General features: G+C 43.6%; 1 protein-coding gene across 3 annotated transcripts in view; it reads left to right on the forward strand.

Annotated features, from left to right (window-relative positions):
- Positions 1-216: 216 nt before the first annotated feature.
- Positions 217-12,764, forward strand: part of CREBRF (CREB3 regulatory factor) — a 65,810-nt gene continuing 53,262 nt past the window's right edge. For 2 of the 3 annotated variants that reach the window (XM_082620525.1, XM_082620524.1), the window contains exon 1: positions 217-323. The gene's annotated coding sequence lies outside the window, so the exon portion shown is untranslated. Of the gene's footprint in view, positions 324-1,212; positions 1,847-12,764 lie in introns of those variants that run through there. The other variant, XM_082620526.1, reaches the window with a different exon arrangement.

The following is a 12,764-nucleotide window of genomic DNA, read 5'->3' on the forward strand; positions in this document are numbered from 1 at the left end:
GCAGGCGCCGAGCCCCCGCTCCGCCCCCTCTTCCTGGTTTTTCCCGGCCACCCGCCCCTCCCGCGTCATGTGATAGGGGTGCTTCACCGGGCCGAGCTCCTGATTAGCCGGGCTGCAGGACGCCTCGCGATTGGCCCGAGGCCGGCGGGCCCCCGCCTCCCTCCTCCTCCTCGCCGCGGCCCACGTGAGGGGGGCGAGTCACGCGATTTCCGGGAACCCGTCAGGAAGGACATAAACAAAACAAACCCGAGGAAGCATGGAGAGGGGCCGCGGCCCCTGCAGCGGAACCGGACCCAGCCCCTGAGCCGCCCCCACACCCACAGGTGAGCTCCGCTGCCCGCCACCCGGAGCCTGCAGGGGCCAGGACTAGGGGACGAGCCGGGCGGGGGGCGGAGGAGGGCCGCTGACCTAGGAGATGGCAGCGCCGGGGCTTTGGGCCGGGCCGGCGCGAGGCGCGGGCCAGGACCAGGGCAGAGTCTGGGGGCGCGCGGGCCGCAGGCTGCCGCCTGCCGGTCACGGGGGTTCTGGCTCCCCTCCCCCACCCCCGGCCCGGGACGGTTATATAAAAGCGCGGGGCGGCGGTAGAGGGAGCCACGGGCGGGAGGCAGGCTAGGCCAGGGGTGGGCAGTGCCGGGCGTCCTCCCTGCCAGGCCGCCCGGCCCTTCACCGCTACCTCGGAGCCCGGGGCCGTGGCTGCCGGCAACCGGCCTGTCAGAGAAGCGAGCGGGTGGGAGGGGCCGGGGAAGGGAGGGGAGGCGAGGCTGGCGGGGGAGGACGAGAGAGAGGGGCGTGTGAGGAAGGGCCGGGGCCACGAAGGTTGGAACCAGGCTGACAGGAGACGAGGAGGCGCGGGCTGGGGGTTGGGGGGCTCCAGGCAGGGGTGTCACGGGGGTGGCCGCTCCCCTTCCCGTCCCCGCCCCAGCGACTGGCGAGAGGGGGCCTCCCTCCCGGGATTTGTTTATATGTCTTCTCAAAGCAGCTTGAAGCGGCTTGGAGGCGGAGCTTTCTGCGCAGAGTGGCAGGCCATACTATCCAGTGGAGCAGGCGGACGAAGGCTGCCAAGCCAATGAGAGTGGGGGAGGCGGTGCCTCGGGCCCCCAACTCGTTAGGCTGTGCCGGGGTGGGCCGGGTGGGGCGGCCATGTTAGATGGGAGGGGACCGGTGGTGGTGGGTCACTGAGAGGGGAGGAGACAGGGCAAAGGGCAAGGGAGCCGGGCCGGGGGCGTTTCGGGTGTCCGAAGGCGAGTCATATCGGACGATGAAGTAGCTCAGGGGAGCCTGACCCCGACCCACCGCTCTCCCCACCCGAGCAGAGGAGGCAGGGAAGTACCGAGGGCAGTCTAGCCGCCCCTTGGGGGTGGTTCCTGGGGCTAGATGGAGCTCAGTCTCTGGATTCGCCCTCTTTCTCGGCCTTACGCTTCCTGACAAACCCGGCCGCCAAACCCTGTAATTGCCCTCCTTTAACCCAAGAAGGCAAACCTTTTTGCTGTTTCTGAGCGAGCTTGAGCCTTAAGAAGGTACTTGGATAACTAGCGGTCTAAATTTCTGCACCAGGCCTCAGATAGAAGCAGTGAGGAGGAAGTTATGTTTTTCTGGATTTTGCACAGAGGAAGCCAGGACTAGAAAAGCCGAGAAAGTTAAGGGCTGGGCGGGGTCTCCGTTTTTTCATCAGGATACCTTCTAAAGATCAGGCCCCTCGTGTTTGCCCTAGCTTAGTAGTAATTTGCCCCTCCTGCTTACATAAATTAGTAGCTCACTTAAATTAGCTTCATGAGAAAACTGAGCCAGGAGAAAATTATTTAGGTTTGAAGGTTCTTTAGGACTCTGTCTTGCGAATATCCTGCAGGTGAGAAATAGGATCAAGATCCGACTTATTTCTTTTAAAAAAAGCAGAAAGTAAGATTTCTTTGTAAATCTTGTGATTTGTGGTAAACTGTTTGTCACTTGGTTGTACTTCTAAATATTATTTTTCCCATTTTCTTGTAACCCACAATAGCTAGGAGAAACACCAAAGATTAAATGGTATGAGTAATTAGAAAATAACTTATTTTACTTTATTTGCTTCACGATTATTTTAGCATCTTGTCCGCCGTATTAGATGCTTAATTTAGTTTTATGTTAACATAGCCTTACAATCTATGACTGCAATGGTATTGTCAAGGGTACCAGGCTGTTGTTGCATCTTTGGTTAAACACTTATGGTTAGGAACATGCCCTTAGGTATATCGTGCAGGGGCTATTCAAGAGTTGACTGTTTTTATTTAGGAATTCGCATTATCTCCTATTTTGTTAATTGGAGAAGAATAATACTTGGTAAATAAATGATTTATCGATTTCTGTATTAATTTGTTATGATTGACTCACAGTTCTGTTAAGAATGATATATAAAAATATAATCTCTGATTATTTGATAGACTTTAGCTATTAAATATAATTTTTATGACAAAAATATTACCTTATTTTTTCTCTTATTCTAAGAATGGTAAATAGATCCAACAGGACTTATTTGGATGTAATTCTTTTATATGACTGATAAAGCATCTTTGGAATTTTCAGACTAGTAAGCATAGAAGAGGCTAAATATATCCAGAAGAAGAGATTTGGGATCCTCCACTTACTATCCCATTTTCTGTCTGTCATGACAGGGGGAAACAAACTTCTACAAAAACTATGTCTCATCTGGTTTACTAGTTTAACATGTGTGGGTCCTTGGATGCCAGCGTAAGGAATAAAGGAATAATGGCTCCTTGTGGTGGTGAACTAAATACAAGTGACAATGAAAATACACTGAGTTTGCATATTGATTCTATTAATGTAGCACAGTTTTAAAAGATTAAGAGAACTAAATTCACTGTTCGCTTTTAAAGTTTAGTTTTTAGTCAAGATTGACAACTACGTGACTTTCAGTGATTCAGCAGAGGTTTGTTTCCATGTGGGTTTGTACTTGAATGTTTTGGGGACGAATCCTCTTTCACCGTATTCAGTAGTTTGTCTTTCAGGGTAGATAAACTCTTAGACTGGACATAAATTTGTCAGATCATTGGTGCTAATGATTCTAAGATAGGGTAACCTGTACAGACTTCCTGTACAGGGTCAAGTAGTAAATATTTAGGCTTTGTGGACCATGTAGTGTCTGTCACAGCTACTGAGGTCTGCAAATTGTAGCATGAAAACAGGCATAGGCAATATGTTTGGGTCTGTAATCCAGTAAAACTTTATTTATAAGAACAGGCTGTATTTGAAGGCTGTAATTTGTTTGTCAACCCATGTTCCAAGACATCAGTCTCTGGGTTTTAAGTACTTAGATGTTAACTTATTGCAGCATATATAAACATGAACTTCGAGTAATATTTGAGCACTTGCAGAATGTACATATCTCCTGCCTTGAAGAATTTTTAGAGTAAGAGCACATGGCAACATTGTATTCTATATTTTTATTTTATTTGCAAATAGGTGTTTTCCTGAAAAACCATTTAAAGCAAATGTTGGACTATTAAGTCCTATTTATTTTAGAGATGCATTGTGATTGAAAAGAAATTTGGCTTTAAGATGTATCTAAGAACCTCAGTATATTCAAGGGTATGGTCCTATTGAGGTTTAAAAGTGCATTTAACACATCATTCGTAACAAAACTGTACAGCTGTTTGAAGAGAAGTTGGTCAAGTGAATAGATAACACACTTAGCTCTTTATTTATATATATATATATATATACACACACACACACACACATACAGTTAATTTGGAAGCCACATTGATTGTGTTGTTGCCTGAGATGTTTCTAGAATTACCTAAATAAGGTGGGGTGCTTTTTCAAACAAGACCCCCAAAATTTTAGGTTGCCGCCCCTCCCCTTCCTTGGAAAATGTCAGGTGGTGCTAAGTGCCCAATGAAGCGGAGATGCCGTAACTAAAAATATTACACAGGCAAATACTTTTTCATGTGTAGTTTTTTGTTTTGTTTTTATGTAATATTTCACCAGTCTTGTTGATTTGAACTGGATTTCAAGCGTGAGCATGAACGTTCAGGAAAGAGAATATATTGACCTCTTAAAGCTGAAAAGCATCATGTGGCCTTCAATCTTGTTTCTAGTTCTAGTTAGCCTATGTTTGCCTGGGTGACTATGAGTAATTCAATTTATTAATTTGTTAGTGGGGATGTTTTTCTATCTCATAGAGGGATATTGGGAAATTGTTAGTTATTGTGTTCTCAAACTCTTGTACTTTGAATATGCTAATGCTTCAGGCCGCTTGAAGCCATCTCCCAAATCTGGATTCAGTTTTCTTTCTCTTACTGATTGCCTCTCAGTTTCTCTTTATTAGGACTTTCCCCACCCTACAGCATTTCTCTACCCACTTAACAGCGAGCAACTTGAGGTCAGAGTTTGCCTCTTATTTCTATATCTCCAGTGCCTCACACCTTTTAGTGCTTCTGAACTACTTAAATAAATGAGTGAATCGCTAAAAACTGCTTATCTGGAAGGCAATGAAGTCAGTCTGCTATTAGTAGAGATGTTGGGCTTTCTGAGTTGGAAGGGAGTAATTAATCACCATCTGCTCATACAAAAAGTCTTCATGTTAAAATTGACCCTTTCTTGTAAGAAAGTTTATAGAGAAGCTATTTCGAAGATGTCTAAAAACCCCTTGAATTCTTTTGTTAATTTTTTTCAGGTACATTCCGTTAGTTAGACTCATTGAATATTCCTTCCAGGTGCGCGCGTGCGCGCACACATAGCCACCCACCCACCCAAAAAACAACAACAAAAAGACCTTGTGCTTTGTCCTTGGATTTGTCATTAGCTCTTGACACACTTGGTCTTTGGGTGTTTGGCAAATGTGAGTGAAACCTCTTATTTCTTAGCTGTTAGGGATAATTATTCATCTATGTAGCAGGGTCCCTTTGGGGGAGAAGCACTGTAAAATCATTCTGGCTAATAAGTCTGATTTACCCCAATGGGGATGGCTAGATGTGGAGGGAGTTTGATGCAGGGGACTGCAGTGGTACTTTGTGACTGCAATCCCATTCCATTGCCAGCCAAGCCTTGTATGCCTTTTCATGACAGTATGCCTTTTTTTTTTTTTTTTTTACAACTTAGAATTTTTATTAAAACAATCATTTAAATTACAACAGTCCCCCAGAATAGAAAATAGCCTTCCCTGGTCTGGCCCTGACAGGAGGCCCCATAGAAAGAAGGGTGGTTTGACGTCTTTGAAAATGGATGGATGGAACTTCCCTGGAAGCCCAGAGGAGCCAGCCTGGCCCCAGGGCGGCTGGGAGAGGCCGTCTCCCCGCCAAGGCCACCCCCTCCAGGGGCCTCCAGGCCCCAGCCCTGTCAGCTGATGAAGCTTAGTCACTGTCGCAGGTTGTCAGTCTCAGGACTTGTGGTTTTGATTTGAAAGAGAAAAGAGAGGGAGAGAGAAAATGGTACTTTGTGACTGCAATCCCATTCCATTGCCAGCCAAGCCTTGTGTGCCTTTTCATGACAGTATATCTTTTCAATGCCAGTTCATGACATTCCTTCCAAAATCTGTATTGGAACTCTCCTCCCCCAACAGCTTTCTAAACTACTCATCTACCCACTAATTCCCAGCAACTCTGATCATCCTGTCATTCTGTCCTTTTAACGCCAAAACCACTTTTACATTTTTTGTTACAGTCATGTTTTCACTTATTTATCTTTGGGTATTGTTGACGTTGACAAGTTTCTGACAAAAGCGTCATGAGCTTGCTGATTTTTTGTCCTTCTTCAGTTTTCTTCAGATTCTTTGTTGACACTTATTTTCTTCCGGATAATGTTTTGTCTTGGCGAATTTCAGCTGCCCCTTTTGTTTTGTCGAGGAAGTTCCTTTGACTGCTACCCACCATTCCTGGTACAATTTGCCTTCTTCCCTATTATATGTTTGCCATTGACCAAGAAATTTAAAGCATTATGAAAACAAAACTTAAAATGTCCTTGATGTTATAGGGAGAAACAAGGGGCAGGGTGGATATACTCTGAAAGATTCACTGTACCCTTTTTTTTTTCCTGGCCTCACTGCTCAGCTTGCAGGATCTTAGTTCCCCAACCAAGGATTGAACCTGGACCCTTGGCAGTGAAAGCACCGAGTCCTAACCACTGGACCGCCAGGGAATTCCCTCACTGTACCCTTTAAACAGCAAGGCTTCAAACATCCTACTTGTGTTGTAAAAGATGAGGTAGACTTTATAGCTTTTTGAACTGCTTTTTAGTAAGGGTTTACATCCTTACTACTGAATCCTCTGCTGGAGTTGCCCATAGACGAGTAGAGGAGACAGACATTGCAGTTCAACATTATAGTATTTAGAACAACACGTCCTGAGAATATGGAAGATGGGCTACTAACTCTGCCTGGGCAAGTTGGAGAAGCTTCCCAGAAAAGATGGCATTTGAACTGGGTTTGAAGACTAGTGAAGGAAGTCAGGGAAGTCTGAAAGGTGTACAAGATGTGTAGGGTGGGGTTGGGTATGAGGAGGCTTCAACTAAGGCAGAGGTGGAGATGGAAGAGGAAGGGACTACTTTGTGAGATTTAGGAGGAAAGAACATTTTTGCTTTCCCTTGTCCTTTAATTCTCTTGGGCCTGCTTTGCACTGTCAGGTCTCTGTAGCTCTGACTTTGGTCTCCTTCCCCCTAGTTTTTAGTTTTTCTTTTAGCCCCTCATCAAGGTCTGACATGCCTCCCTTCTTCTGTCTTCTCATCTGTGGTCACCAGGTACCTTTGATTCTGACCCAGTGTGTCCCTTACCTTTACTTCATCTCCTTGCCGCCATCCCTTCCTTTACTCTGTTTAGGTTTCCTTTCCCTTTTTTGAGTCTTACTTTTCATTTTGCTCTATTTAAAAAGAAAACAAAAATTCTTTCACATTACTGTTTATTTTGCATATGAACAGCAATATATGTCTGAGTTGATTCCCTCTTGGGAAATCTTGTGAAATCAACTTGTCTTTGATACCTATCTAGGTACTAATTATCCATCTCTATGAATTTCCTTTTTCGAAGCATTTTCCTTTGGGTTCAGAGATGTCACTTCTCATAGGCTACAGTGCAGAATATTACTAGTTATATCTTGTGTTTTTTACTTCTTATGTGCCTTAAACTTGTTCTGTGATGAGACCCAATTCAAATCTCACCTTTTCCTGAAACTTTCCCAAACTTTCCGAGGTAGAGATGGCAGTACTCTTCTCTCTAGTTTTATACCATTTTCTGAACACCTCTTTTTTTTTTTTTTTTTTTTTTGGCGGTACGCGGGCCTTTCATTGTTGTAGCCTCTCCCGTTGCGGAGCACAGGCTCCGGACGCGCAGGCTCAGCAGCCATGGCTCACGGGCCCAGCCGCTCCGCGGCATGTGGGATCCTCCCGGACCGGGGCACAAACCCGTGTCCCCTGCATCGGCAGGCGGATTCTCAGCCACTGCGCCACCAGGGAAGCCCTGAACACCTCTTTTTACAACTAGCTTTATTGAGGTATAATTTACATAAATTCACACAATTTTTAGTTTTGACAAATGTATGCAATTATTTAACCTCCTCTGCAGTCATGATATAGAACATTTCCATCACCACAAAAAGTTCCCTCATGCCCCCCTTCACCCCGGCCCCAATTACTGATTTACTTTCTATCACTGTAGTTTTTTCTTTTCCGGAATTTCATATAAATGCAATCATAGAATGTGTTGTCTTTCGAGTCTGACTGCTTTTACTTAACATAATGCTTTTGAGATTCATGTTGTTTCGAGTTATCAATTGAGTACTTGTTATTATACGGATGTACCACTATTTGTCTATCCATTTACCAATCGGTGAATATTTGGGTTGCTTCCAGATTTTAGGCTACTGTGAATTAAGCTGCAATAGACATTCATGTACAGTTCTTTTAAATACCTGTTTTCACATTCCCTTTCATTTGGAGGTCGAGTTGCAAAGTGGTTAAGAATGAAAGTCCTGGAGTTAGCTGTGTTCACAAACAAGCTTTTTGTGAATTCTGTGGTTTTGAGAATCTTTTTTTTTTTTTTTTTTTTTTGCGGTACTCAGACCTCTCACTGTTGTGGCCTCTCCCGTTGTGGAGCACAGGCTCCGGACACACAAGCTTAGCGGCCATGGCTCACGGGCCCAGCCGCTCTGCGGCATGTGGGAACTTCCCGGACCGGGGCACGAACCCATGTCCCCTGCATCGGCAGGCGGACTCAACCACTGCGCCACCAGGGAAGCCCTTGAGAATCTTAAATATTCCCTACTTGTAAAATGGGACTGGTTGGAGATTGGAGCAAGCTGGAAAGCACAGGCCCGTTTCAAGCGATAACTCTCACTTCAATTCAAGTGATCTTCCTGAGAATATGTACCCAATGTTGTCAGGTCTGATTTTTTTCCCCCAAGGGAGTGGCATTTGATAACAGGATACAGAAATTTTATATGAAATTTGCAACTTAAGTGCTGGCAGTTAAAATTTAATTTTTTCAAAACACTAACGTGTGGGCTGAACAAAACTCATATGTAGGCATTGATTTGTGGCTGCAATCCAGTTTGAGATCTTTGCTTTAAATCTTCAGTTTTTTGGGAATTCCCTGGTGGTCCAGTGGTTAGGACTCGGTGCTTTCACTGCTGGGGCCAAGGTTCAATCCCTGGTTGGGGAACTAAAATCCTGCAAGCCATGCAACATGGCCAAAAAAACAAAGCCTTCAGTTTTTTGTCTCTTGTTTTAAAATGTACATACTCTTGGTAGAGTGAACTTATTAGGACCTTGTTATATTTGTTTTATAGCTTAGAATAATAACTTGCTGATTTTCTGTCTCCCAAGTTAAAAACTAATGAATTACTGTAAATGAATTTTATTCTGTTTTCTGATTGTAGGGGGATATAAGAATTATGAGTGTCTAATGGAAGGGTGGGACCAGATTCTTCTTACTCTTTGTATTTCTCTTCTGAGAGCTGCTGATTCTATTCAAAGCTATGTTTTCCCAGCAATTGGGATAGTCTGCCTCCTTAGATTTATTCTGAACCCTGTTGAGACAAGTATAGTGTAGATTAAACTGTGTGCTTGTGTGTGTGTTCGTTAGAAACTGTGTAAGGTATTACGAGTACAAAGATAAATTTTGTATAAATCCATTCCCTCGAGTAGCTCTTTGGTGAAGCCAGTATAAATACTATAAAAAAGAGATAAATTGTATGTAATTTTTTGAACAATAAGAGCAGTAATTTCTCTGAAGAAGCCTTTCCCCTTGTGACTTATCCACCAATTCTTTACTGTGTATAGAGATGACTAGTTTGCAACTTTATGAATTACTTTGTGACTCCAAAGATTCTTTTTCTGATTAAACCAGCATGTTGAACACTTCGCCCTCATGAAGCTGGAGCAAGGGTGTTAAATGACCTGTGTTGCCTGCATATCCTTTATTCACCCTAGTTCCAGGCAGTTGGGGTTTGTGATAATTAAGTGTGGAATTCAGACAATCTAGGATTCTGAGTTGAGTTTAGGTTTATACATTCAGCAGCAGCCACATCCCAGGAACATCTTACACTGACGAAGGAATCAGGAAACAAAAAATAGCCACCATTTATTGTCTGTTTTGTGCCAGGGCTAGATTCCTTACATATTATCATGAATCACAATATCCCTGCAAAGTAAGAGGGGGAATTCTTGTATTTACAAATAAAAGAAGGCAAGTGAGAATCTGGAATGAAATTCCAAATACTCAATTTTAAAGCAGAACCTTTTATCTTGAATCTAGAGTTTGTTTCTCAAAGAGCAAGTCTTTAGGAGTGTTGGAGCCAAAGAGGCAGCCAGCCTTTCTCAGTTTTGAAAGAAATGACTGCAAAACTGTATTCACAACCTCTTTGTAGCCCTGCGCCACAACCTCTGTACCTCTGTAGTCCTGAGCTGGTGGTTTATATAGCCCATTTCACACTAGGAAGGAATTCGAAGGGAATTTCAAAATTGTCTCTAGTATACATTCATGCTACTTGTGAAAAGCATCAACTCTGAGAAGGGAGGGAGGAGACAATAAATTTTTTTTTTTTTTTTTTTTTTTTTTGCGGTACGCGGGCCTCTCACTGTTGTGGCCCCTCCCACTGCGGAGCACAGGCTCCGGACGCGCAGGCTCAGCGGCCATGGCTCACGTGCCCAGCCGCTCCGCGGCATGTGGGATCTTCCCGGACCGGGGCACGAACCCGCGCCCCCCGCATCGACAGGCGGACCCCCAACCACTGCGCCACCAGGGAAGCCCAATAAATTTTGAGGAAGGGTCCAGATCCCTGATAACAAGAGCACTGAAGTTGTTAAGGTATGTCCCCAGTGTCCTCTGTGATGGATGTTTCCCTGGAATCTTGCTGGACGGCTCAAGTGTGAACTCAACGTGCACCGCTGTTTTTATGCTGCTACGTTTAATTGTACTGTTCCCTTTTTACATCTTGTAGATTTTTGCAGAACAGCTCAGAAAATGAAATGATTCTTTAAAACTCCAGTGTTCAACCTGGATAAAGTACTTTGCCTTAGTTAAAAATGTGTGTGTATGAGAGAGAGAGCGAAAAAGAGAGACAATAGGACAACATTTATTAGTCCAGGGGCTTCCCTGGCAGTCCAGTGGTTAAGACTCTGTGCTCCCAATGCAGGGGACGGGGTTTGATCCTTGGTCAGGGAACTAAGATCCCGCATGCTGCGTGGCGTGGCCAAAAAAAAATAAAATAAAAAAGAACATGTTATTAGTCCAGTGCCTGGATTCAGTTGGTTTAAATAAGTTTTAATCCTACTCTTTCCTCTACCCTCTCCTCCATAGACAAAAATTATTTCAGGTCTTTAAAATTGACTGAAACTCAAACACTGCTGTTCCTGGAAATTTAAAAGAAAATTCAGGAGTACAGTGTTAAATATTTTTACTATACAATACTACAGTGGTTCAAGACTCAAATGAACAAGCTTGTACAAGATACTTAAAAGATACTTAATAAATATATACTGAATGACTGACTTCTTTGTAGTGTACTCTTTCTACATGAAGAACGTCGCACCTCTTGACTCCTTATCCAGAATGACCTGTGGTCTTAGCAGATTTCCTATTTGCTGTCAGTCAACTCTTGTCTGCGTGCCTGTGCTGGGCATAGCATTGCTTTTGGCACTGTAGTGAAACAGACATGAGACGTAATGGTCATGCTCAAAAATTTTACAATCTCTGGTAGAAGAGGCAAGGGGTTGGGGAGGAGAAAGAGGAAAAACGTTATGGGCAAAGGCATGAAAAGCTGGAGTCTCACTGCTGGACATCCTTAGTGGAGTGAAGTGGGATTGTAAGTACTTCAAGGATTTTGGGGAAAATTGTAAGATCAAACTAATACTAATGTTATATTTATCAAAGAGTAGTGGAAGATGGGGTTGGAAAGATAGTTTCCTTGTGTCTGAGTATTTTGAATATTATCCAAGAGATAACGGGAGTTGCTAAAAACTTATGAGCACAGTGCTAACATGATGTGGTAGTTTAGGGAAAATAATTTTATAATGGGGCATAAGAACTGGAGAGAGGGAGAGGCTGGAAGCAAGAAGATATGCAGGGCAAGTATTAGGATGGTAAATAGAAAATGATGAGGTCCAAGCAAGGGTTGAGAAGGTGGGAAAGGCAAAGTCAGACAGGTACATGCATGCTCTGTACAAGGTAAGTCGTCAGTGTGTTTTTGATAAAGAGACTGGCATGATTTAATAACAAAGCAAGTGGGGAGGAGGAAGGAAAGAGTCAAGGCTGAGATCAGTGTTACATGCCTGGATGTCTGAGAGTGATGATACTATTGGCAGAATAGGAATGTTTGGGTGGGGAGGTGGCTTGTTGTGTCCGATGTCATGGGATGTGAGTGATCCAGGGAAATACCTGGATCTCAGATGGTAGGGATGGTGCACTGGTGTGTTTAGGATGAAGAGGTAGATTCGGGAGTCCTCTAGAGATGACTTTTGAGGCACTGAGAGTAGAGCTGGTCTTTGTGATGATAGGTCTGCACAGAGGCATCCATTTACTGGATGACCTTGGACAACTCTTGTCCTTGCTGAACTTTTTAAATTAATGTACAAGTGGTTAGACAGAGGGTGGGGGGGTGCTAATACTAACCCTAATTACTTCAGGTTTTGTTAAATGACAAGGTATAGCAGTGCTTCTGTAATATGTAAACGGTTACATCAAATATAATCTGTGAATATTTGTTGCCAGGAGTAATCAAAGATGGCTGGGGTTAGAAATGCATTCTTTGGTTCTATCTAAAACTGTCTCATGCTCTTATTCTTGTGCTTTGAACAACTTAATTGGCAGGTATCAAGGTTGCAGAAAGACCCTACTAGTATCTTAACCGTCAGTAGTTTTCAGAAATAAAAACTCTTCCCATTCACCTCATGCTGATCTAGAAACCTGCTTTAATGATCTTTCTTATTGGTTCCCAAAGTGGTTTAAATAAGCTCTTGTGTGTTGTCTCTGTAGCCCAAAGATTAATGTTGGGCCAAAGCCTTTGGAAAAGAATTGAATAAAATTCTCTGAGAGGGCTTGTGTCTATCTAAGACAGCATTCCAAGGAGAGATCACTTTTGAGATTTAGTATGTTTTCTTATCTCCTCAGGATCCTCAGGAAAATGTGGTTTTAATTATTTAATTAAGATATTGTGGCCAACCTAATTTACCCCCTTATTTTTTAAACTCTGAGTGTGAGGATAAAAGGAGACTATTGGGTTGACCCAGGGATAAAGAGTTCACAAGGTGTTATGGCAGAAGGATTCATATCCCGATTGTATTAA

Source organism: Mesoplodon mirus, assembly GCF_964341445.2.
Source record: "Mesoplodon mirus genome assembly, chromosome: 5".
Lineage (NCBI taxonomy): Eukaryota > Metazoa > Chordata > Mammalia > Artiodactyla > Ziphiidae > Mesoplodon > Mesoplodon mirus.